The 25,409-nt window shown below is 38.7% G+C and overlaps 1 protein-coding gene across 1 annotated transcript in view; it reads right to left on the bottom strand.

Annotated features, from left to right (window-relative positions):
- plch1 (phospholipase C, eta 1) overlaps positions 1-14,246 on the bottom strand; it is a 78,153-nt gene extending 63,907 nt beyond the window's left edge. Inside the window, exon 1 of the mRNA XM_052018492.1 lies at positions 14,153-14,246. The gene's annotated coding sequence lies outside the window, so the exon portion shown is untranslated. The remainder of the gene's footprint in view (positions 1-14,152) is intronic.
- Between the last annotated feature and the right edge of the window lie 11,163 nt (positions 14,247-25,409).

Here is a 25,409-nt window from a genome sequence, read left to right as displayed (position 1 = left end):
AGGTCAGGCAGCATCTATGGAGAGAAATAAACAGTCGCATTTCCGGTCAAGACCCTTCATCAGGACTGGTGAAGGGTCTTGACCCGAAACATCGACTGTTTATTTCCCTCCATAGATGCTGCCTGACCTGCTGAGTTCCTCCAGCATTTTGTGTGTGTGCTCGTGAGCTTTACCTAATGGTTTTACTGATTTAATTCTTGAAACAAGTAAATCCCATAGTAACTAAATTAGATCATTTGCTGAATTAAAAAAAAATTAATTGATTAGCATTGATTGCAGCCATTAGTGAAACATATATATCAGAATCATGGAATCTTGTGCATATTTAGAAACCATTTGTCTCAAAGTGCCTGTGCTCTCTCTTCAAGTGTTCAATGAATCATTGTTATAAGAGCATTTAGCAGAATTTTTAAAAGTCCTCAGTGTCTTAATAAATTAAACTTACCCAACTTTAAAATTATAAGTAGTTGTTAATTATTTTATAGCAAGGGCATCATATTGTCATAAACCTCAGTGTAACTGTCACCATGTGAATTATCCTATTAAAGCTTTATTAAATAACATCAAAAGGAAGTAGATAAAAAACAACAAAGGAATGAAAAGCTATGGATTCAGAAAACAATCAAGCTATTTCCTTGCAATTTAGGACATTAATCACAATATGTGAATTAATTATTTCTTTGTACTACTCCCAAAAAGCTCCTATGTTAACATTAACATTGAAATATTGGTGATGGATGATCTATAATTCCTAAAATAATTTTAAATAATAACATTAACTGTTAGTGACATGAATACAACTCATTTCAAGGATCTATTCTTAAGATTTTGCACATTTTAATGTTAAAAGTCTAAAATGTGCTCTGTACATCTTTCTAAGAGATGTACAGAGATGTACAGCTCCATCCAGCCAGATCAGCCATGATCTTATTGAATGGTGGAGCAGGCTCGACGGGCCAGATGGCCTACTCCTGTTCCTATTTCTTATGTTCTTAAATCTTTACAACAACTAATATTTTGTTGTAGTATCAATTACTTTAATCCAATCAGCAAGTGTACAAAAAATTCATCTTAACTAGATTGGTCATGGATGGCAGAAAATCTCAGTACTTTTTTTTTACTATCAGCCCATGTATTTTTTTGTCCCAGTGTTTTTTCATTCTGTTGTTACTGTTTGATCTTTTAAAGCAAAAACTCATTTTACTACTTTTGGGGTTACTAATCTGTAATAAATCTTAACCTTTACTAGTTTTCTTGGTTCTACGTACTTCGACCTGATCTTCAAGGATTTGAATTGCTGTGAATTTTCAGCAGCTACCATTATCAAATTAATCTTTGGAGATATTTGTAGAGCAGTATCAGTATGGTAAATTATTAAAATAGTAATAATCTTTACAAATAAGAATGGCTTAGAAATAGAATTATAAGTTCTTATTGGAGGTCATAAATTATTGTTAAAAATTGTACATTTACATGAAGTTTGAAAAAATAGTAATTTAAGTAAATAAATTTAGAGGTTGAAAACTTATGTTTGAATGTGGGATGTTTTAACAGAAATAGAATATTAAAATTGTTTAACTTCTCTCATAGTTTGGTGGCAAAATCAATATGCAAATTTGCACAGAGCTTACTGATTTTAACTGTTCTGGCAAAACTGTACCACAATTAACTTCAGTATCCCTGAGCTAGAGAGAATCAAATCAGTCAATGTTCCCAATTGTGTCCAGTGACTTCTGCTGGAAAACACATTAGTTACACAGACATGAGTTGATGACAGGATGTTATCAAGTTCCACTGCTCTCCACATTCGAACTGTCTGTCAACACTCAATGTCTAGCCACAAAATGAACTAGCATTTGGCTTACATGCTTAAGCATAATGAATGACCATGGAATTTTATTGCAGAAGTCAGTATCTTTAGAAAAGATGGGGCTTTCTAGTATCACCTGAGTAATATTGGGAGGTAGAATACTTGCTAGTTTGTAACTTTGCGAGGTGCTTTTTATTCATGATGTTCACTGCCTCATTTATATCAGTGTATTGAACTTCATGTTTTGTGTTCTTTTAATTTCTTTTTATATATATTTGTGGTAATAATAGTTTACTCCAAAAAGTGGGATCATTATTTTAAAATTTTGTACATACATTGCATGGCTTTCTTAAATTCTTTAAATTCTATGATTAGTTCATCAAAAATTCACATTCTATCCACAAGTACAATCAGCAGAGTAAAGCATGGATATTATGACACATTGCAACACTACAAAAAAGGTAATATCAATGGACTTCAACGTGGCTTAAACGGATCTCCACTAAGTAGAAATGTGGGCGGTGTGAACTGGTTCAGGCACTCAGATGCTCGCCAACACTATCTACAGAAAATTGAGCTTTACTCTTATTCGCCCCTCCCCAGTGAAGAGACTCAGTGTCCAATTGCAGTTGGCATGGTAACCAGCCACACATGCCTCTCCTTGGGCCTCCAAGCTTTGTCACAAAGAATCAAAAGTGTGGGAAAGATTAAGCAACAGAACAAGCTTCCTTGTGTGCTGAATCATCATATTGTGACTTCTACTCTATTTGAACTCAATAAAGTTGTTATCATTTCTTAAACAAGAAGTTGTTACAAGGTTATTATGTATGTTGGGGTATTAAATTTTTTGGTTCACTTTGTATCTTCCTAAATTGCATCATACACATTACAACTTGCAAACATGCTTGAAAATAGTAGGAACACAAATAAAAATATTTTGATGAAATATTGACTATTATTTGTAAAGTAAAACTGTATTAATGAAGCTACTGGGTATTTTGAATTGCGCATTAGAAAATTATCCTGCAAAGCATGTAATAACTTGACTCAGATAGAGCAGGTTGTTGGAGCTATTGAAGCAATTTACAGAAAAAATGTACAATTGAATACCTGGAAATGAAGCTTCATAGATGTCTTTCAAAACCTATTCCATGCAATACAACAAATTGGTACTCTTCAGGGGCATAGAGGGTAGAGAATCCACTAAATGTGGATATCAAAATAATAGTTATGAAGTCAGTACTCAAGGCGCATTTGCGGTATAAAGGATTTACTTGATTCATCCCTACTCGACACTACCTTGTAAGCAAGTTGAAGTTAGAATTGCAGCATCAAGTGCAGAGCAGCTGTAATCTGTGGGTTTAGGGTTCTGGAGACCAGACGGAGACTGATGACATTAATTTAACTACAAACCTTAATAGACATTAGAAAGGAAGCCGTCATCCCATCTGCTGTTGGGACTGGATTAAAACTCTACTCCCTATAGAGGTTCTAACTAATATGCTAATACAGAATGCCAGCCAGTTCTCTAGAGATCTGCATTTTAGCTCATTCTGCACCTGGCCCTTATTGTAAATCAAAGTGATGCAATGTCCACAAAACTCTGTAGTCTTCAGTAATAAGAGAGAAAAAAGAACAAAAGGCTTTCTCTTATAACAGGGGCATTACATCAGATAGCATCTTATACACTGAACCATTTTCTAATCTATGTGTTTCTATTTCACACAGATCAAAATTTGACATCTGAAATAATACCATTATCCTGTCCTGCAATCTTATTAATACAAATAAGCCTAAATCTTACATAGTCAGCATGAAAGTTATTTAACCTAGATAATTAAAATGTTATAATTATATTAATTGTTGACCACTACTATGTCAAAAGCTTCACAGAGTGAGTTGAAATTAATGACGTGATTTGAACTTGAATTGAATGCAGATAAGAAGTTATAAATGCTATGTTAAAGAGATGCTCAAACTTTCTTTGGGAATCTATAACCTGAATGATAATTCTACATCATTAAAAAATTAGCACATTGTCAACAAAGCACAAATTCATTAATATAGTTATATTCCTGCATAACTATCAAACAATTCTGATGTTTAAAAACAATGCCAGTAATCATCATCAATAAAATTAGAAAATTCACAACAAATTGGTCAATAGGCAACAGAACTCATTCATTACGATCTGTCACTGCTAATGATCAAACAGGTCCAGATCTAAACTGCCTTTTTTCAGAGACTGACCAACCCACCATGCATTCATTTTCCAGTTTTTATACCTGTTGCTATCAGTGCCTGTTAAAAATAGTACCATTTAAGAGGGTAGAGTGGGTAGTGTCCAACTGGACAACCCACTCATACTCTTATGCCGGCTGCGGCAACGCACATTACTTACCAAACAGCGGAAATTGAAACTAAATTCCTGTCCAATGTTCTCTGCTGCACCAAGCAGGCCTAGACTTACAATCCCAAAATTTTTCCTATTTACCAATCCTCAGATCATGCCAATAAATTTAACTCCAATAATGTGCAGTTATCTTACTTTGTCGAAAGCCATTTGAAAGTCCAAACAGACCGCATCACTGGTTCATTGTTATCTATGCTGCTAGTTATAACCTCAAAATGTTCCAACAGACTTGTGGAACATGACTCCCCTTCCACAAATTAATGTTAATCGACCCAATTCTGCTATTATTTTTCCAAGTGCCATGTTTCCACTTCCTTTACAATAGATGGCAATATTTTTCCTGCAATTGATGTCAGGTCTATTTTACCCCATACTCTTTCTCAATCCTTTCTTAAATGGTGGCGTTACATTTGCACCTTCTCATCTATCGGAACTGTTGACAATCTGTGGAACTTTGTAAGATGAAATACAATGCACTTCCCATCTCTACTGCCATCTCTTTGAAAATGCTGCATGCAGGTCACCTCATCAGGCCCTTTCAGTCCCAATAATTTCTCCAGCACTTTTTCTTTTACAAACATTAAGTTATTTGAGTTCAACATTCACATTAGACCTGTTCCCCATTATTTCTGGGAAATTTTTTAAGTTTTCTTCTGTGAAGACAGATATTTCCTTAATAACCCTGGGAATTACAGACCAGTGAGTCTTACTTCAGTGGTGGGCAAACTACTGGAGAAGATTCTTAAAGACAGGATTTATGGGCATTTGGAGAAGCATAGGCTTATTAGGGACCGTCAGCATGGTTTTGTGAGGGGGAGGGGCATGTTGTGCCTCATGAATCTGATTGAATTCTTTGAGGACGTGACATAGAACACTGGTTAGACCACACTTGGAGTATTGTGTTCAGTTCTGGTCACCTCATTATAGGAAGGATGTGGAAATTTTAGAGAGGGTGCAGAGATTTACCAGGATGCTGCCTGGATTGAAGAGCATGTCCTATGAGGATAGGTTGAGTAAGTTAGGGCTTTTCTCTTTGGAGAGAAGGAGGATGACAGGTAACGATAAAGGTGTACAAGATGATAAGAAGCATAGATCGCGTAGACAGTCAGAGACCTCTTCCCTGGGTGAAAATGGCTAATACGATGGGGCATAATTTTAAGGTGATTAGGGGAAGATATAAGGGGGATTTCAGAGATAAGCTTTTTTTTTTACACGGAGAGTGGTGGGTGCATGGAACGCACTGCCAGCTGAGGTTGTGGGGGCAGATACATTAGGGATGTTTAAGAGACTCTTAGATGGACACAAAAATGATAAAGAAATGAAGGGCTATGTGGGAGGGAAGGGTTCAATAGATATTAGAGCAGGATAAAATGTCGGCACAACATCGTGGCCGAAGGGCCTGTACTGTGTTGTAATGTTCTATGTTGCAATTTTAGCCTGGAAAGAGCTTGATGCAACAATAACAGCGGGCCATGCTAACTTTATCAATCACTGGCAGTGACAAATTTAGCAGTTTCATGGATAGGGTCACTTCCAGTTGTTTGTATGGGAGAAGAAGCACAGAAAGCATGGGCCCAACAGGTTGCAGCATTTTATGTGGGAAGGAGAAGCATTTCTTCAATATTCTCCAAAATTTATCAGACCAATTCTTGGACTTGAAAAGCTTTTAAGAATCAAAGGTTTGAACACTGATTACCTGGTATAAGTGCATTTGTGATGCACGTTTCTTTCTATTATATTCCAACATTGCTTTTGGGATTCTCTAATTGTATCCAGAAGCAGCCTCCCACATGCTTTGGGCATGAGTCTAGCTTGAATGAACATTGTATTAATTGGGTCATGTGTGTTAAACCTGCATCTGGTTCTGCCCTGCTATACTGAAAACCATTTTCTCTGTTTTGTTACAAAATGACCAACAAACATTCTGTCAAAGACAATGAAGACTTGGTTCAATTTATAAAGCCACTTTACTGTGACATCCGTACCCTCCATAAGTTGCGACCATGCTATGTTTCTGCTCTGATGCTGAACAAAGATGATGTCTTGAGGTGAAGCATTATAAAAATTCCACTTGCACTCTGCATGATTTTCTGACCGCAAGGCATTTCCAATAGATGCTCCCTATGGGCAAGGCTCACTACCATAATGTAATCAGAGAATTAACAGTTTTAGCCTAATTTGATTGCCACTATGCTTTTAACACAGCCTTTTCACTGATGATTTTGTTGCTCCCATCCTTGCAAGATCTTTGAAGATATTAGTGAATTATCCGACATTGTTGTTCACTTTTCCAAATTAGTACATAAAGCAGAGGTCAGTAGTTGTTCATGTTTGGTTTTATCTGGGTGAATGGTGGTCAGGGGAGGGGAAGGTAAGGAACACAGCATCTCCACTTTTGCTCTTCAGTCATGTTTCCTTCTGATGCAAGTCTGAAACAAAAACAGAAATCCTGGAAGAACTCAGCCAATCAAGCAGCATCTTTGGAAATAGAAACCAGTTGAAGTTTCAGGTCAGGGACCTTTCCTCAGAACTGATGTGAGTCTGATTGTTTAACCAAACACTACTGGATATCACCCTAACGTCTCATTTTACTAATTTAAGGACGTAATACATTAATCAATAACAAAGGGCAATAAAACTACCAAGAATCAAAGTTTATGTATATTGAATTACTGGAGAAGCTGAGAACCCAAATAAGCACATTGCAATGCATGAATAAAAGGAATGATCTCACTGCCATATAAACTATCTCCATTATAGATATACAATGTGCCTGTGAAGAAAAACAGTCAAGTGTCTTGGGAAGCAGGGCAGAGCATGTATAATCCTGGTAACAACATGAAGAGCAAGAGAGAAGGGAGCTTAGACAAGGATCTGTAGAAATCGCAGAAACACACGTGATTTCTATGGCTCTTTGGCTGAAATTACGATTATCATGAGGGTGAAGCCCTGAAAAATCCAAATTTCAGGGTTTTTTTAAGCAATATTTATCAAAACATGCATGCTAATTGTTCCAGTTCACCAGGAAACTTTACAGTGGCTGAGAATTCTCATGATTATTTTGTCTCATCTGGAATTCCAATCCAGGCAATCTTCTGTCCGCCTCAGCACAAAATTCTCACTGCATAAATTGAAATAGAGTGGTGGCTGAGGAGAGATGGAAAAGGCTGTTTAAGAAATTGACAGAATGAAGTGAAAAGTATCACCTTGAATTTAGCTGCACTGAGAAAGGAGCAAATAACACAATAAGGGGGGAGAAATGCAAGGAGATGACATGTATAATCAGTAGAAATGAGGAAGAGGAGATTCCCTGTGTAATCTGAGGGAATCATGCTGAATCCCCTTCATCACATCATTTTAAAATGCATTGCCATTCTCCTCTACTGGGCCACTTCTCAGTATATGCTGGTATTCCGCTCTCAATTGGATCAAGTGCCTGTTCTGAAAACTGGTACCATAATGTAAAGGGGACAAAGAAAGCATTGCTGTCATCAGGTGATTGTAGGAAACAGTCAGCATGGGCGGAGGCGGCGTGTGCAGAAGGGACCCACAATAAACTGGGTGAGGGGTGGAAGGAGAGTACAAATCCTGAATGGACTGGAAAAGGAAAGTGCCGCCATCAACTGAATGAGTACAGGTAGGTAATAGGTTTATTATTATCACATGTACCAAGATATAGTGGAAAGATTTTGTTTGTGTGCCATTCAGACAGATCTTTCCACACACAAGTACATCAAGGTAGTACAAAGGGAAAAACAAAAACAAAATATAGTGTTACAGTTACAGAAAAAGTGCAGTGCAGGAAGACAAATAAAATGCAAGGGCCATGACAAGGTAGATTCTGAGATCAAGAGTTCATCCTTATCATATAAGAGGTCTGTTCAAGAGTCTTATAACAGTAGGGCAGAAGCTGTCTTTGAGCCTGGTGGTATGTATTCTCAAATGTGAATTAGTTGGAATTTGGATGAGGGAAGGAAAGAGTAGAGTAGGAGGTGGAAGAAGGATGTCAGCATGAACTGACAGAAAATAGGGAATTAAGTGCCCAGCTTAAATTAAGAGTCTTAACAATACCATCATGTATTTCAGAAGAAGAATGCCAATATGAACTCAGACATGGAGGAAGAAACTAGCAGGAATAAAACATGCAATTGAACAACCTTGTCATTTGATTCAATCCTTTTGCCAATTTGATACAAATGCTATCTACCACTAAGGCAGTGATACACTTTTAGAGGCAATTCAAAATGCAGTTAAAGGATGTGAGAAAATGTGGACTCATTCTAGGTGGGTAATTACTCTCTTTCATCATTCTGGCTTTGAAAACAAGCTGCAAAAAAAAAGAAAAAATCCATCTTTGTGGCAGCAAGACAAGTTTTTAAAGAAATGCACCCACTCCTCAGTCACCTTTTCATCTTCCACCTGGGACTAAATTTGGAAATCTACATATGTTAAGTACCCAAACTGTAGATGAAGCAACATTTATGCTGTCAAATGACCCGACAGTTTCTCCAGGTAAATGGTTTAAACTTCTAGAGAATTTAACTGATAACATCTCCAGGTTGGAGTGGTAGGAATGCTGCTCCTCAGGTGTTGCAGTGAAATTAAGGCCATGCATTAAGATTTGTACCCAAATGTTAGTGATGGCTAGTCCTTCATTATGGTAAAGTTACAATATTAAAACATAACTGTTATGATTGTACTGTAGAGATAATCCTAAGCAATCCAGGTGGCTGAAGCTATGCTCATTAATGTGAAATGTCTGCTTCTTGATGTTTCTAGATGCATTGCTACTCTCATCTCAGCAGCTGTGTTTAGATTTTTGACAGTAGTTATTAGTTGTCTAAAGAAGATAGATTTTCATATCCAACAGCCAACCTGTAACATGATGGGCTGGTGGAATAACACAGCTTAGTGGACTGATGGAGAATGGTTAAAGCACGATTTGTCTAGATATCTGTACACGGATCTGCTCGATGGGTTGCCTGCGATCGTAAACATTGAGTGAAATAGCTTTCATATTTGGAAAGATGTCAAGGTGGTGCTGGAGCACATACAAGCATATATAGCTTCAACAGTGGCATACTTCAGTGTAGACAAGACACAAGGCTTTCTCCTCCCACTTCACTTGTTCACCACCCTGCTGCTCTGATACAGCCATGAACAGCAAACTGAGAGATGTCATTAACGTCACAGTTTGGGAATAGCCTCCTCGTTGAAATGAAGGTGTCTACAACTTTGCTATTCTGTAGAAATGCTCTCAAAAGATCTGATGTGGATGTGCACACAGTTCTCCACTAATCTCTTCATCCATCTGCTCTTACCTACTATATTTTTGGCTGCTCGACACTATTAGTCAAATGGGACTAGTTTGGTGGACACCACGGTCGGCATGGACGAGATGGGCTGAAAGGCCTGTTTCCATGCTGTATTACTTTTTGACTCTATTGGCTGTACTACAGTCCCTGCGTACCCCCTCCCCCCCCAACCAACTAACACAACAGACCTTCTTCCAGACCACTGGCAGATTACCAGTCTACCTATGACAGCCGGGAAACATATTTTCAAGGCAGTAAAATGTATCCTTCATCAAACTCTTCATAACACTATAAATAAAGTACACCCCTTTTTCTCAGTTATGAGCTTTATGCACCCATCCCCCAGTTTTCTAATGTAGTACATGTCCTTCCAGAAGCAAAGCAGAAGGTCTGTGCAATTAATTCCCACACACTAAAGAGAACACATGCCCTTGGGATTTAGGAAACTGCAACTCAGATCAAACCCTGGTGTGTAACATCAGTCAACTGGAACCAAGTAAACTAGCAGAACAGAAATGTATCAGTAACTTTAAGGTCTTAAGGGAAGTTCCATTTGCTCTCAGCAAAAAACTGGAAGGCAAATGAAAACAATCCATGCTATTGTATAACATTCAGTGGCAAAAATCTTTTACCACACTTCTAATACAGCAGTAGGTTACAATAGCTTGATTAGAAACAATGCTGTTTGGTCCACTGGGACAAGTATAAATAATAAATGGAGTTGTATAGCAACAAGGCGTCTTGTTCAATGAGCTGCAAAGTATTACTACAGACTAGTTTCAATAATCAGGTGCATGCTAAGATACATAATGGGATTACTATTTTTGTAAAAGGGATCAAAATAATTCACTTGGCCATAAAAGACCCTTTTATTTAAAGTGGGGCAACAGGCATTTTACACAAAGCAGGTATGAAGGCCACTCAGTTATCAACCACTAAACTCAGACAACCAAAGCCAGGCAAAAAAGAATACAAAGAAGTAGTTATGCCAAATTGCAGCATAAATTCAATACTCAAAACTGTGAGTACTCAGTTAACAATTCTTGTACTCAAAGACTACAAAAACCATGCCAAAAAATTCAAAAGTATACCAGGAAGATGTTGCGCCAAACTGTAACGTAAGTACTCAAAGCTGGTGATGATGTCTATTCAAGTATATAAAATGCTACCAGAGATTCAGATACAACCTTTTTCAACCACAAATATATGACATGTTCTACATCTCTATGGGAGTAATTACAAAATTTAGTATCAATTTATTTAGCAAAAATTTATGTACCCCATTTCATTTTGCTCTTAATGTCTTAAATCCAAAGATAGATATATCTTTTTCTTATAAGAATGGACTGGGAAAACACTGGGCTTTAATCCAGACATTAATTTTGAAACCTGCACTTATAGCAGCACTGCAGACATGTACTGATGCAGCTGAAGAGAGTGATCTATTGAGACAATCCTCTGCTCTTTGTTTCAAAGACTTTGATCACATGACCCTGACTTAAATTATTGCCCTTTGGGAGTTGAGGTTTGTTCCTTTTTCACTGACTATTACACATTTGCATGAAAATCTCTACTGCCTTAGGCGTCTGGTTTTTAGTGGCCCCACCTCTCAAAGCATTCAGTTAACAAGTGCAATGGAGTGGGACAATCAAACATTAGCGTTAGAATCACTACATACCATTTCACACAAAAAGTGCAATGACATTGGATATAATTAATTTTCTAATACAATTTAACAAAATAGCCATATTATGAACTTTATCAAAATTTGAACACTTTCCATATTCAGATGTTATTCGAGGCAAGGTAATTATGTTTAAGTGAAGAGTTTAACTGATTAACCAAAAAGGTAGTAAATTTTGAAATTGTACATTATATGTGATTTACCTTAGAAGTTGTATTTCTGTTCAGCAATTTATGTTTAATTCTATACAATATTCATTACTTCCTTGAACAGTAAATATTCTACAAAGTTCTGTACTGTAAGTTCATGAAACAGTAAGTATGATCAGTAGAAAATTATTAACATTGAAACCCAGACATAGATGAATCATAGCATACATTCAATTTCCCAGCAAATGTTCCTCCTTCTTTCAATTACCTACATGGAGCAACAAATCAAGAAATAAACTGTTGTAGAAATGTATCTGAATTACAGTGGAGCTGCATGCACTTCTTTCCTTATTGTTTTGCAAGATCAAATACACTTTTCAGGGAAATGAAAAAAAACATACCTCACTCTGCAGTTAAGAACATCTGTGCAATAGTTCTCCTTGTTTCCTTACATAGAAACGTTTAAAGTTGAAAAGAGTCAAATACTCCAAACATGGACCCCTTCACAGGAGTGCAAGTTAATTGTGAACTGTAGAATCTGTAATATGCCGCCACAACCTGCTTTCTCATTCAAACACACAATTACAGCCTGTGGGCATGGTAAAAAACAAGGACTGGAATTCTGGAATGGGAGTTGCACATTTTCATTAGTGTTCTCTTGGTAATCTTTCTATGGGATTTGATTCCTCAAATATCTATCCTAGCTCTCATATTGAAATGACTTCCTCTGTTTTATTATGAAGTAATTTATCAAGTTTGAAGCCACTCAAGAAATTTGTATCCAATTTATATCTATATCTTCCAAACCAAAAGCTATTGGATTTTTAAATTAAAGGGAGATGCTAATTCTAAAAGGTTCTCCCTCCCGCTATCGATTGGAATTGATGGCCTAGATTTTGTTTTAAACCATTAAGCATTGGTGCTAAAATAATGGAATCAGAAAATATAGGCCCACATTCCTGAAAATTATACTATTCTAGATCCATACAAACAGGGATCTATAAACTTTCCATCAGATTAATTCAGAAAAAAATTCAAATGTAGTGAATCCAATCCTAGCATTGCACACTGTTTCTCAATTATAGTGATCTGCAGAGTGATTCTGTACATGGAACATAGAAGAGAAAAACATTTACCATACAAAAACAGAAATTATAAACAAAATTATTAAGCATGAAGTTACTTTATGAGGTATATAAGACCTATTCTAGATTGCCTCATCTTCCTGCAGCAAAATATATAATATAAGTTCACACACTCACTCACTCCAATTGGTTGGTTAAGATATAGAACCTATCATAAAAGAAATGTGGCACAGCAGTGGTGCAGCTAGTGTAGCTGTGGCCTCACAGTGCCAGAGGCCCAGGTTCGATCCTGACCTCAGGTGCTGAATGTATGAAGTCCGCACATTTTCCTGTGACCATGTGGGTTTCCTCCAGATGCTCTGGTTTCCTCCCACATCCCAAAGATCTGCAGGTGGTAGGTTAATAGGCCACTATAAATTGCCCTGGGTGAGTGGCAGAATTTGGGGGAAGTTGATGAGAACGTGGGGAAAAATGGGATTAATGTAAATAGTTTATTGATGATCAGTGTGGACTCGTTGGGCCAAATAGCCTTTTTCCATGCTGTATCTCTCTATGATTCTATGACATTTAAACTACTTGAAACTAAGGCTCCTGGTGATAAAATCCGTCACTTACCGAGGTTAACTTAATTGCGTATTTTACCTGTGTTCTTACAGTTTGATTATAAAAATCTTTAACTAGTTCTATTACCTATTAATTCATTGAAAGATTGTTTATTTTCTAGTATATTATACATGTTTGGTACTACAGAACATGCATTCTTAAGAAAAATAGTTATTTGCTCCACTGCACTGTTTTCTTTGACTCTTTCACATTGTTAAAGGTTTTGAATGAATGCCATGGTTTCAATCCCACCTCTCTGGGTTCTAACTGCCCATGGCTGGGTAGTTCAAAGTCTTCTACGCTCACTAATCAGCTTTCAATACACCTTCCATTTCGAATGTTTCCACCAATGGGAACAAACAAATGCAGCTTTCGTCATGGTTATTAGCACAACAATAAGGCCTTTTGTTTTTTTTTGTATTCACTTCAGATTGCTTGGAGTAGAAAACCTGGAACCTTATCTATTTACATCTGAAAGAATTACTTGGCAAACACAGCTTCTCCCAAGTTTATTTGTCTTATACCTGTACATTTACTGTTGCAACTATATATTCTGCAATTCGTTTTTTTTAAATGTTTTCTCAAAAACAATCACTATTTTGCATACTATCTCTTCTTTCTCCATGCTATCTATCCTTTACTGTTCAATGTAGTCTATCTTGTATTATAGCTGGTTGCTAAGAGATAAGAGCTTGCGCTAAATCACCTTACAATCTTCCTTAACCATCTTGAATGGGAATATGTCTTCCAAATTTAAAAGAAAATTACCATACTTTCTTGGTGCAATTGACTGATTAGGTCTTTGACTGTACAATTTACTGACCTTGAGATGAAGGTAGTTTTTGAATAACATGGCTAAAATAATCAACAAAGCAATCTTTCTGTTCACTGACCGAGAATTGCTTGGAACAATGCAATACAGTACGTGCACATGTTATAAATCCATCAGTTGTGCTTGCCAATATTCTCTCATTATACGTAGGCTAACTGTAAGTAAAGTGCTTTAAGGTCAATGATTAATCATTAAGCCCACTGCCAATAGTAGAATGTGCATCAATCCAAACCCATGCACTGCCCTTCAAGCTCTACCTACCTATCTGCGGCAGAGTATGCAGATCCTGCATAAGAGTTAGTGGTCACCCCAGAACCCACAGAACTGTAGTGGAGGCAAGTCATCTTGAATCCCAGTGGCAGCCTAAAATGAAGAACTTGTGATTAAGAAGAGCTTACAAATTTATTACCTAGCAGTACAAAAATGCTTGGAACCAATGCCAAAAATCAATGTGAGGACTGCCATTTTTTGAGATGAAGGCTGGGATACAGCTATATAAAACTCTTGATAAGATGTAATTAGAATAGTCATTTATTTCTGGGCACCACATCTCTCAGCCAGAGGACTGATTTCTTCAGCCGCAGGGTGGTGAATCTGTGGAGAGGGCTGTGGAGGCCAAGTCATTGGGTGTATTTAATGCAGAGATTGCTAGGTTCTTGATTGGTAAGAGGGTAAAGGGTTATAGGGAGAAGGTGGGAGAATGGGGTGTAAAAAAATCAGCCATGATTGAATGGCAGAGCATACTCGATGGGCTGAATGGCCTAATTCTGCTCCTATATCTTATGGTCTATGGTCATAGTGAGCTTCAGAGGCCATATAGCACAAATTTAACAATGCCATTGGGGCACAAAAGGTTTAAATAAGAGAACAGGTTTCATCAATGAGTTAAATTCACGCTCGGCATTAAATGGTGAAATAACTGCAGTGTTTGAGTCAATATTAGAAAGTACTTCTTCACACAAACGGTTGTGATAATGGTCATAGGTCACAAAGCACAGAAAGAGGCCCTTTGGCCCACCATGTCCACGTTGACCATCAAGTACCCACAAGGCTGCGTCCTCAGCCCTCTACTCTACTCCCTATATACACATGACTGCGTGGCCAGATTCTGCTCTAATTCCATCTACAAGTTTGCAGATGATACCACCGTAGTAGGCTGTATCTCAAATAACGATGAGTCAGAGTACAGGAAGGAGATAGAGAGCTTAGTGACATGGTGTCATGACAACAACCTTTCCCTCAATGTCAGCAAAACAAGAGCTGGTCATTGACTTCACGAAAGGGGGCGGCGTACATGCACCTGTCTACATCAATGGTGCTGAGGTTGAGAGGGTTGAGAGCTTCAAGTTCCTAGGAGCGAACATCACCAATACCCTGTCCTGGTCCAACCATGTAGACGCCGTGGCCAAGAAAGTTCACTAGTGCCTCTACTTCCTCAGGAGGCTAAAGAAATTTGGCATGTCCCCTTTGACACTCACCAACTTTTATCAATGCACCATAGAAAGCATCCTCTCTGGATGCATCACGGCTTGGTATGGCAACTGCTCTGCCTGGGACCGCAACAAATTGCAGAAGGTTGTGGACACAGCCCAGCACATCACAGAAACCAGCCTCCCCTCCATGGACTCTGCCTATACCTCTCGCTGCCTTGGTGAAGCAGTCAGCATAATCAAAGACCCCACCCACCCGGATCACTCTCTCTTCTCCTCTCTCCCATCAGGCAGAAGATACAGGAGCCTGAGGGCACATACCACCAGGCTCAAGGACAGCTTCTATCCCACTGTGATGAGACTATTGAAAGGTTCCCTTATATGAAGAGATGGACTCTTGACCTCACAATCTACCTTGTTATGACCTTGCACCTTATTGTCTACCTGCAATGCATTTCCCTGTAGCTGTGACACTTCTTCTGTTATTGTTTTACCCCTGTACTACCTCAACGCACAGTGTAATGAATTGATCTGTATGAAAGGTATGCAAGACAAGTTTTTCACTGTACTTCATTACAAGTGACAATAATAAACCAATACCAATACCAATCTTTACTAATCCCATTTATCAGCATTTGGTCCAATTCAAGTGCTCATCCAGATAGTTTTTAAATGTTGTAAGAGTACCTGCTTCCATCACCCTCTTAGAAAGCACATTCCAGATTGCAACCACCCCCCAGTGAAAAGACCTTTCTTCCGATCCCTTCTAACCTTCTTCCCCCTCACTTTAATCCTATGCCCTCTGATTTTAGACATCTCTGTTATGGGGAAAAGCTTCTCACTGTCCATCCTATCTATGCCCTCATAATTTTGATAACCCCCCCTTAGTATCTGCTGTTCCAAGGAAAACAAACCCAGCCCGTCCAGTCTCTCCTCACATCTGAAGCATTTCATCCGAAGCAACATCTTGGCAAATCTCCTTTATGTCCTCTCCAATGCATTCACTTCTTTTCTATGGTATGACAATGAGAACTGCACACAATACTCCAACAGTGGTCAAAGTGTTATATTGTTGAACCATTACCACCCTGCTCTTATATTCTATGGCCTAGCAAATGAAGGCCAGCATCCTGTATACTGCCTTCGCCACCCTATTACCTACCTACCCTATCTACCTCTGCTGCCACCTTTAGTACTCCATGGACTTGTACACCAAGATCCCGCCATTTCTCAATCCTCCCATAGGTCCTACTACTGAGTATGTCCCACCCTTATTAGACATCCCAAAATACATCATCTCACAATCATAGGGATTAAATTCAATCTGCCATTGCTCCACCCAATTTACCAGTTGATTAATATTGGAGACACAAGAGCCTGCAGATGCTGGAATCTACTTGTTGCAGCTGATCAATATTGTTATGTTACCTAAGACAATACCCCTCACTACCAACACCACCACCATTTTTTTGGAAGTCTCTTCCTAAAAAAGTATAGATGCTGGATCAATGTAACAATTAAAAACTGAGAATGAGAGTTTTCTTACTTAACAATGTAAAAGTTGTTAGGATACAGATCAACCATAATCCCTAAAAATGGCAAAAGCTCAAGAATTTGGATGGTCTCATCCTGTTTTGTGTTTCTATTTATAAATTCAGATGTAGCTAAATGTTCTTAAATCACCTTAAATCCATCTTAAAGAGTTAGCTTTACTGTAAAAAAAATTCCTTCTGAAAATCTTGTCCCTTTTCCATTGATATGTCAGTCAAGAAGAATGAAAGAAATGTCCACAAATGCCAACACATGGGATGTTCTGCAATGAAGGATGCAGAGTTGATTTTGTCTATTGAGGACTCCAATAGGACAGGCTTCCCATAAGTGAATTAGATGGTGTGGAGATGACTAGCAAGTGTGTCATAAAGATCTGATTTGCATATCTTCATAGAATATTTCAAAAGCTTTGCATAACGTTTGTATCACACTGCAAGAAGATCTGCAAACTTCCTCAAAATAAGAGAAAGCACCAACTGGGGCTCATTCTGAACAGCAATAGGCAAATGCTGCTAGACATGCAATACTTCCTATCCACTGTACAAGCAACCAATGTAAAGCTAAATTTAATTCAATGTTTTCCAGGACTGACCAATTCATTACATTTGAGAGAGGAACATATCACTTAAATGACTAGATTTCCACAAGGTCCAGTAGCTCTAGAATGCATTGGTAATCATATGTTATGGCCATCAAAATCCAATTGTTACAAGGCTGGAGGAATATCTTGCATGTCAAACCTCAGCATGCAGGGTACTCCGATAATTTATTCATCTTTCAGCAGCCCATTGTTCCTGCTTGGCTCCAAATTTGAGGGCAAAGACCTGGATTTTTGTGAACAAGGACCATCCAATACAGTGCAGATCTGAGTACAGTTGTACTTAGAGTGTTGCCATTATGATCCATGAACATGCATCAAATCATACATCACTCTTTAAATTAAAAGTAAACGGGATACTGATGCAGAGTACGGTATGGAATGTGGCACGATTTGTCATAATCCTTCATCCCTCCAAAGCCTACATCACAAATTGCAGTGGCTTGCTGTATCCTACACAATTTTGTTCTTCAGGAATTGAAGTTTGTGAGGAATAGACAAGAATCAAAAGCTAAATCAATTGAGAGAAGTGAGGCATAAGGAGAACACAACAGTTCATAGAAAGCTGCTGGGAGCTGCTAGACAAATTCTTCAGAGAGACTATCAGAAGGCATGATTTTACTATAAGTATATCTCTGTTATTATGTGCTGACTAATTTAAACATATAACCCTCAATAAAATCTTTCTCCAGAAGTGCATCAATAATATTTGGACCAAATTGTACTCAATACTATTTCCATCAACAGACTTAAAATATCTGCAACTTTATAGCCAAGAACTCAGTTAGACTCAACACACACTGCAACCCTTTGATTTCTACCTTTACAACTTCATCCCTACCTCAGGTGACACTAAGATACGATGACTGCTCTATATAACTATAAGCTTTGAGAGGGAGATCACCTTTGAGTACAAGAATCAAATCATGATAAAACTACTTTGCCTGGAAGCTCAATTTGTGAAGGTTTCTGAAGGTACTGAGAAATAGACTTTCTGATGTTGCTATGCTAAAGAAGGACTGAATCCCCATCAGAATTCCCTGCTTCTCCAGACAGATTCTGGGGCAACCTAACTCAAATCATCCTTTGCATCACAAGGGTTAGACACAACCTCAGCATGAGGTAGCACTTGGTGTTTGCGTAGGCAGAGTCCATGCACCTTGATGCATCAGCACGCATCAAAGTGCGTGGACATCATGATGATGGCCATGAAAATTTAAAAAACTGCAGATGCTTGATATCTAAAACAGAAACAGAAAATGCTAGAAATACTCAGCAGGTGAGGCCGATTCTGTGAGAAGAGAAACAGAATCAATGTTTCAGGTCAGAGACCCTTCATCAGAACTACGATGATGGCCATATTGGGTACATTCTTTCCACCTTTCTTTGGAGATTTGTACATCATGTTTCTGTAGTCATAATCCATGTAGATAAAACAGAAACAGACTTGGGTGACTGCTGCAATGCACGAGCTGGATACTGGCCACACCTGCAACACAAAAAGCACCTCACGTCTGCAACCAGGAGGGACTGCAGTTGCCACTATGCCAATTTCTGCTTCACCTTGGCTCTACACTCCACCTAGTTCTTGCTGCACACTTTGGCTCACAAAACCATATTTCCAGCACCTTTGTTAATTTAACCTGACGGTGTAGGGAACAAAGGATTGTTTGGATCAGTTGCCAAATAAAATGGCCTCGCTTTTGATGTCATTCATTCTGGACCCCCAAAATCAGTCCACACTAGTCACAGATGTTCATAATTCTGCAGACCATACAGGCAAAAGGAACAAATGACTCAGATCAAGAGCTAAGATGGTCTCCTCAACAACAGTGACTACTTCATTGCTGCAGATGTCAGCCCCAGGGGAGATCTGGACCTGTGTCTCAGCAGTGGGTAAGTGTAGCAGTTTGTGCATACCATGACTGTGCTAGGTCAGAGAAACTGAGTCCTGATGCTCGGTTTCAACCTGAAATGTCGACAGTTCCTTTCCCCCCACAGATACTGCTTGACCCACTTAGTTTCTTCAGCAGATTGTTTGTTGCTCCAAATTTAACATCTGCAGTCTCATGTCTCTAACTGAGTATTGTGATGTAACTTTACAATTCAATGGATTTAAAGATTGCAACTATGAATATTCACAATACTAAAAGTTCAGTGTTGTGTTGTGACTTTGGGATATCTTGCCAAGGTCCAGGCCAACCATTTGCTTTTTTTAAAAATCATACCTCAACAACTATCAGCAGTGGTCATGATGGTGGTCCCATGGGCGATCGAGCTGGCCAGGAGGCAACAACGGCCACCCACCTTGTCTGGGAATTTTGCTGTGGGCAAGGAACTTTGCCATCACTGAAGTCAACTTGCTGGTTGGCAGCTGCACCTTTATAACAGATGTTGACACACACCCGGTCTTTGACCTGAAATTAACTCTGTTTCTCTTATGACAGATGCTGTCTGACCAGCTGAGTTTTTCCACAATTTTTTGTTTTTTATTTCAGATTTCCAGTATCCGCAGTTTATGATTTTTACACAAATGTTCTTCCCCTGATCACTTCTCCTGCTGGCTGACCGGAAACTGAATGTGAAACTGGTGACCACAAGGAACTTCAAGGAATTTTAAGGAGATTACACACAGAGAATCAGAAAACTCCTTTTGATTCCTTCATGCACCAGGGCGAAGTAATTACAACAGACATTGAGGTTCTTCATAAAACTTTACTTTAAAATTTATTTATACAGCACAGTAACAGGCGCTTCCGGCCCAACGAGCCTGCGCCGCCCAATTACACCCATGTTAACCTACTAACTTATACGTCTTTAGAATGTGGGAGGAAACCGGAGCACCCGGAGGAAACCCATGCAGTCATGGGAAGAACGTACAAACTCCTTACAGGCAGTGGCGAGAATTGAACCCCAATCACTGGCACTGTAATAGCGTTCTGCTAATTGCTATGCCACCGTGCTGCTCATCCTCAAATGGTATCAGAAAATTAGAGATTGAAGGAAATGCAATGCTCCAAAAAAGTATGCAGAATGTAGCCTATTTCAAACAAAGGAAGGGTGTTCTGTGAACAGTAGTCTTAAGAAAGATGATGCCACAGTAGTGTCCACAGAGTTTGACGTACTAAGGATATGCAAATCTTTGAAGGCCAGAAACAGCAAAGCGTCCGAGAACACCAAGCCCTCTATCTTGGAAGTTTTAAATGACAACAGTGGGAGTCTGGACCACCTATTAATTCTGGACATGCTGACAACACTCATACATTCCTTTGATATGAATAAAGCTCTCAGAAGCAATGGGTTGTGCTTAATTCTATGGGATTGACTCAGCCAAGACCTGCTGGAAGTCCACAACACAGGCTTTTAACTGGCAGCATGTCAGAATCTATAAGAAATGAGAAAGAGATCAAAAATTCTTGACCCATCTGTGCCTTACAGATTCTGTCCAAAGATCCATTCAAATCTGCTTTGGGACAGATCAGACCCAACAGGAAAATCAATTATGGACTTGGGCTATTCAGGCATACAGGGTGTGGTAATTTGCTTCATTAGCTTCGACCAAAAGGACCTTTATAGAATATCACATATGCTCTTGATGGGCTTACTCCTCAAAAAGATGTTTGGAGAGGGAATTTGCAATTGGATACAATGTGTATGGTCCAGACACTCGCACTATTGGACAATGCAAATTAATGGGTGGGAAACAGAAAACTTCCCAATTAAATCTGGAGTTAAGCAAGGCTACCCTCCTTCCACTGTGTTGTCTTAATCTTAAAATCTTGTGTGTTGTATGAAAGCATTTTACCAAATCCATCAGGAAGGATGTGGGTTTAAGAGGGGTTAATATCTTAGATATGAGTCACTCAGGTCAAAGCCTTCCTGTGTGTGGATAACATCACCGTCTTTTTTGGATCTACCAGAGAACTAAATATATTACCAAGTATTTGACTCAGGGAGAACCCTGAAGATGGTGCAGGTATTCTCATGCCTTTTTGTGGATGGTGTACACTTCATTCAAGGTGCACTGGTGATGGATGGAGTGAATGTTTAACAAAGTAAGTGGAGTACAGTCAAGCAGCCTGCATTAATCTGGATGTTGTACTACAGTTTGACCTACACTCATCCAGGAAAGTATTCCATTATCTATCCAACAGATAGGAAATTACTGATGATGATTTATCCATGAGACTACTACCACTATTCATTTAAAACATTTGATATAACAATTTCAATTCTTCAATAGTGAAAACAGCTGAAGGGTTCACAGCATCTATCATACAATATAAACTCAGAGAGTAAACAAAGCAAAATTTTCTTCTTTAATACAATTTTCTTTTTTTACTACATCATTCATAATAGTCAGAATTAATCAACTTTTAAGTATTCAAATTATGATTTATTCTTTCTGAGGGAGAAATCAATCTGATTGTCATTGCTAAAAGTGTGTGCCAGCATCATTATTGGTTGGATTCACCATCATGTATTCACACATCAATTGAAACAGATGCCTGGAGCTGAGTTTAACCGCCAATCGATATTTATGCATTTAGCACTGGTGATCACTGACAAACTTCTCTCCTTCACTTCACTTGGATGTCAAATTGTGCTTCTTCTAGCTGCCACCTGAGAGCTAGCATCATAAGATGCATTATAAGTGGAGGCTAGCTTTTTGAAAAGGCTTAATGGGCTGGAACAGCTTTCCTCTCAACATTGTTTGATAATTATCTGCCACAGGCTGCGTCTTCTGTGCTTGCTGGGCAGCCTGGTATCTCCACTGTGCTATTTGCTCCATATGCTAAATGTTGAAATAGTGTTCTCTGTAGGTCTCTTGCTCTGGGGTTGCAGTTTGTCTTCCATTTAAACACAAGACACTAGCTTGTCATGAACTACTTCTGAAATGCATGTGCTTTGATTGAGGGGAGCATAGTTATTGATCTTCATATTGTTGCTATAAATTTAATTGATATCTGCAATGTGTTAAACTTGTCCCTAATGTTTTTTAGTATGGTCTAGATAAAACATTCTTCGCTTTATTCTCAGATGATCATCTCACTGCCTTTGAGTAGGCATGATATTTCTCATTCCTCTAGGGCCAGGACCAGTAAAAGATGGCATCTTCTGTTGGAGCAGAGCTACATTTTCATATCTTCTCTCCTTTCTTTGTTGCCCTCATGCTCTATAAATCACAAAACATCACTTCCTTATTTACACTATTAAGATTACACCAATGTGAGCATCTGAGCTGGTGTTTGAGAAAGAGAGCAATGCCGGATGTAATCCGCAATACCATCACCCTCAAATAATGAGGAAATAATTTGTCCCCCACCACCCTCCAGGCCACCTTGCCCTGCCCTAAATGCTGTGATTAACATGCAGGTAAAACAGGAATGAATTGAGATTGAGGAAGAAGTAAAATTCAGGAGCATTTAATCAGGTTGGTGTTTTAAAGGGATCCAACTGGTTCATGTTAAAGGTTTGCATCCACATACCTGCAGCATGCACTTGTCCACCTACTACAACTAAATCTTCAATGGGTTCTTCTCTGAAGGGGGCGAGGTTTTTTTTATAGTCTGCAATCTCACTTTGTCAGCAGGTTTTCCACAAAAAACAGGAGCTATTCATTTCATTGTAACAAGATTAAATGTATTGTTGAAGATTGGTATATAAAGGATGCAGTCCATATTGTATTTCTATGGGGCTGATGAGTATACAAGTTCAAAGTTAGAAGGAAAATCTTTGAAACATGGTGCAGTATGAACTAAGAAGGGGATGAGCATTTTATGGTGTACATGGTGCCCAGGAGTCAAAAACATTTGCCTACCTTCAGATCATTAATACTTTACCCAAACTGTTCTGTGATCTGACAATGAAGAGTTGCTCTCAGTGCTTCTGCCATCTCCTGCTTCTCAAGGCATTTCTTGAGGAGCTTCCTATGATGCAAATCTATGGATGTGATCCGATGGTTATGAACTTCTCTGCTTTCTTCTTTGGAATACTTCTGTTTCAGAAGTCACAATTCTCTCAAATGTTCTGTGTCTACTTCTCACGCTTTTCTCAGCTAACATGGAATTTTAAAGTCTGCTGAAATAAATTGCAACCTCCCCCAGCGATGTAATGCAGTTTAAAATTCCCTTTAATTCAGCAAAATGCCCTTTATCAATGACAATATTTTTAATATAATTGGTATTAATTTACAGAAGTTTAAAGTACAGTTTTTCCAAATAATTCTGCATTTGTGTTCTATTACAAAATGAATACTAAAACACACATTAAATTCTGTCCCTCAAGTCCTGCAATCTACTCAGCACAATGTTATACACCTGAGATATACAGCTACATGGCACTAATATAAAAATATCTAATTTATTTAGATTTGGAAACCCAAGGACTGATTAGGGAAAGACAGCATAGCTTTGCTCATGGGAGATCATATCTTACAAATTTGATTAGGTTTTTGAGGAGGTGACCATGAGGATTGAAGAGGGCAGGGCAGTGGTTGTTGTCTGCACGGACTTTCATAAGGCCTTTGACAAGATTTACATAGTAGGCTAATCCAGAAGGTTAGAATACATGGGATCCAGGGTGAGGTAGCAAATCAGATACTGAATTGGATACAAAGTTGGCTTGGTCGTAGGAGGCAGAGGGTGGTTGAGAGTTGATTTTCAGATTTGAGACCTTTAACCAGTGGTGTGCCAAAGGGACAGTGCAGAGACCTTTATTATTCATCACATTTATGTTAATGATTTGGAAGAAAATGTAGATGGCATGATTAGTAGGTTTGCAGATGATACCAAAGTTGCTGGTAGAGTTGTCAGCAAAGAAGGTTACAACAGGATCTAGATCAACTGGGAATGTGGGCAAGGGAATGACCGAGTGATGCATTTTGGAAAGTTAAACCTGGCCAGGACATACACAGTGAATGGCAAGGTCCTGGGGAGTGTTAATGAACAGTGTGACCTTGGGATACAAATACATAGTTCCCTGAAAGTGGTGAAACAGGTAAGACAGAGTGGTGAAGAAGGCATATGGTATGCTTGCCTTCTTTGGCCTAGGCACTGAGTATAGAAGTTGGGATATCATGTTACAGTTGTACAAATCATTGGTTAGGCCGCACTTAGAGTATTGTTTGCAGTTTTGGTCACCACGCAATAGGAAGGATGTGATTAAGCCAGGGAGGGTGCTGAAAAGATTCATGGGAATGTTGCCTGGACTGGAGGACTTGAGCTAAAAAGAGAGATGGATTAGGCTAGGACCGTTTTCCCAGGAGTGAAGGAGGCTGAAGGATGACCTTATAGAAACTTATAAAATTAAGAGGGGCATAGATAGGGTAGATAGTCACAGTCTTTTTTCCAGGGTAGGGGAGTCTAAAACTAAGTTGAGATGGGAAACATTGAAAGGGGATCGGGGGGGGGGGGGGGGGGGGGAGGCAGGTTTTTCCACACAGAGGCTGGTGGGTATACATAATGAGCTGCCAAAGGAGGTAGTAGAGGCAGGTACAACTACAATGTTTAAAAGACATTTGGACAGGTATATGGATAGGAAATGTTTCAAGGGATATGAGCCAAACACAGCCAAATGTTATTAGCATAGATAGGCATCGTGATTGGCCTGGATGTGCTGGGCCAAAGGGCCTGTTTACGAATCTATGAATTTGACAACCAGGCTTCATTATTTACATAGAAATTATTCAACATATGCAACTACAATTTTACTAATCATCTCTACAAAAATATATAGCTTGATAAATTATCTGAATCAAAGACAAGTTCTACATATACTTGAATGACAGAATAATAAATTTACCTGTTAGGCTTTTGCTCACAATAGAATTAAACAATGCATAATTAATATTTTTCACTCTTCAATGCATCAGTTATGTTCATTTGAGGGATTTCAATATTCAGGATTAAGAAAGTACACCAGAGCCTGAGGACTAGTT

The sequence above is a fragment of the Pristis pectinata genome, chromosome 6, assembly GCF_009764475.1.
Source record: "Pristis pectinata isolate sPriPec2 chromosome 6, sPriPec2.1.pri, whole genome shotgun sequence".
Taxonomy (NCBI): domain Eukaryota; kingdom Metazoa; phylum Chordata; class Chondrichthyes; order Rhinopristiformes; family Pristidae; genus Pristis; species Pristis pectinata.
The sequence above is the reverse complement of the archived record's forward strand: the minus strand, read 5'-3'. Positions and strand labels throughout refer to the sequence as shown.